We start from the raw sequence: 2,766 nt of genomic DNA on the forward strand, positions 1-2,766 counted from the left end.
GTGGCCTCCGCAACTGTCCCTTGCACTCCCTCAAGCTCTGGCCATGAATTCTTCCCTACACAGCCTCAAAAAGACTTGTGTTAGATCAAGGAAAACATACTATATTACAATGTTGCTGGCATATATATATATGTAATTACAGACAAGCACTCTTAATATAGAGATATTCATTACCTTGACACTGATCTGATGCCATTGTTTCCTTTTCCTTCACTGTCTTATGTATATTGATGACACCAACTTGTATTTGTGATATGTTGTTGGGGTGAAAGACATTGGGGGTATTTATACAGTTTCATTACATTAGCTTGTGGTTTGTCATTATTGACTTTGGAGATATAGATCAAGCTTAGCGTGTGAATAGTAAAAGAAAAAAAGGAAAAAGCTAAGGGTTTGAATTTTTCTTCTCTTTGAATTGAGATAGCTTCAAAGAAAAACTTAAGCTCTACGTCTTTGACATAACCACCACCGTGAGGTGCCTGAGGACGTATTAGCTGGAGTTTCATTCGAATATTTCTTTTTAGAGATTACAATGAAGTTAATTATGCCTCAGCATATCTTAAGTAATCTGAATGGAGGGGGAAAAAGATTACCAATTAAAATCAGTAACAAATTAAATATATAGACAATTTCAGAGCAAGCAGCACTACAAAAAACATGCAGTTTATTGACGTATGTGAACAAAAAACTTGCAGCCTATAGGCGTGATCAAAATCAACTTAGGCTTTTGTATATGTATGTGAAAATTGGGGTATATTTCATTTTTTGATCAAGGGGAAGGCCTTTCAATGCTATATATATACGAGTTACATTGACTCAAATTAAGTGGGTTTAAATGGGTCTTTTAATTGAAAGGATGTCAATGAAATGATATTTTTAATGGAGACGTGTGATAATAGATCAGTTTGACTGAAGTATAGTTTTATCCAATTAGCTTCATGAGGGCATCAATGCAACTCAATACAACTAATACTAATAGAATTAAAAATTCTTATTTCGAGAGTTGAACTCTTATCCTAATATATGCCAAACTACTTTGAAAATTTCCTTCTGACCATGTACTAAACCACAACCACCAATGGTGATAAGATATTATTTTGTGGTCCTATAAACAATTAAACCTAATTAATTTATAGGCTTTTTCCACGTCTTAATTATGATTGACGACGAATAGTCATAAGCTTTAAAGTTCTAGGTACTTTATATAAACTCTATTTCACACCAAAAATAATACAATATTGATGACATTTCATCAATTTTCTCTTGTTTACCTGCTTGTCCACGAAAAAAAAAAAAAAACAGTTGAATTTCTGCTTTTGTTTATAGGATACAATACAGAAACTATTTCCAATATGATTTTATGCTTAAAAAATGACCTTGAAAATCTAATTAAATAATGTAGACCAAACGACATCACCATCATATATAACACGTACGATTGGCACTTTTATAAAATATTGTATACGGAAATGTGTACTCACGTACGGCATGATTTTATTAACTAGAAAACAGAGATTTTCAACGTGAAACAATAGGGATCAGGATCCCTGCAATAGTAATCGTCAAATTGAGAGCCATCTAGATCAAATATTTCTCGGTCGGCAGGCCTTAAAAGTCAGCACAAGATATGCTACACGCAACAGCTAGTTGTCAAACAGCAGGAAGCTGGCGTATGGAACGGAAATTGCTCAACTAATTTGTAAGAGCATTCCTACCCTTTTTTTTTTTTTTTTTTGTCTTTTTTTTTTACATCTAAGGATTTAAACTACTTTTTGATTCTCTAGGTCAAAATACACTCTAATAGGTTCTCATAATCATTCTCTATATCATTAAAATATTTGTTTTTTTTAATTATATTATATATATGAGATGAGAAATGAGAGAGAATTGTGAGACGTGAGAGGAGAGAGGAGATAATCATTTTTTTTTATTTTAATAATCATAAAGATTGCAATAGTGAAACCCAAAATATTAAGTTTTACTATAGCAATCATAATATTTATGGTTCATTTAAGGGGTCTGTGAGACGTTTTTTGTGAATTTTTAGACATATACCCTAAACTTAGGGAACAGACTCCCTACAAGGGAGTCCGTTGGGAATGCTCTTAGTAATAAAAATTGGGTGTATATATTTGTTTTACTTTCCTTTTATTTAGTGATACCCAAATCCCAAATTATAAAAAGAACTAATTAAGCACTACCACGTACCCCATCATGTAATGTTTTTCTTTAATTCTTACTATGATTTTCTCAATTTATTTTCAAGTCCTGTCAAAAGATATGGACACGCATATATATGATGTTTTATTTGTCAAATAATTCTAGCATCATTAAAACCTAGCATGCAGGGTTGATGAAGAGGATTATGTTCTTAATTAGCATATTCTCACAAAATTTGTTTAGGATGAGATTACGCTAAGTTTGAAATGATGAGTTTTAATTAACTATCTAAATTAAAATTCATTTTCGAAATCCAAATAGTTGGAATTAAATACTAATCAAAGGATTATGCCTCAACTAAAATTTATTACGAATGTCCAAATTTAGAAGTCAAATCCTACGAACACAAGAAACTACTAATTAATATGTGATTCTGCGAGTTTAATTATACCAGAGAATGGTTTGATAATCATACGTTCAATCAAAATTTAGAAACAGTAATTTCTCCTTGGGAAAAGTCCACATAACCTCCTCAAACTACCACCAAATTGACAATGTCCCCCCCAAACTTTAAATTGCGACAACGTACCTCCCAAACTACTAAAA

The sequence above is a fragment of the Corylus avellana genome, chromosome ca4 (assembly GCF_901000735.1).
Source record: "Corylus avellana chromosome ca4, CavTom2PMs-1.0".
Classification (NCBI taxonomy): domain Eukaryota; kingdom Viridiplantae; phylum Streptophyta; class Magnoliopsida; order Fagales; family Betulaceae; genus Corylus; species Corylus avellana.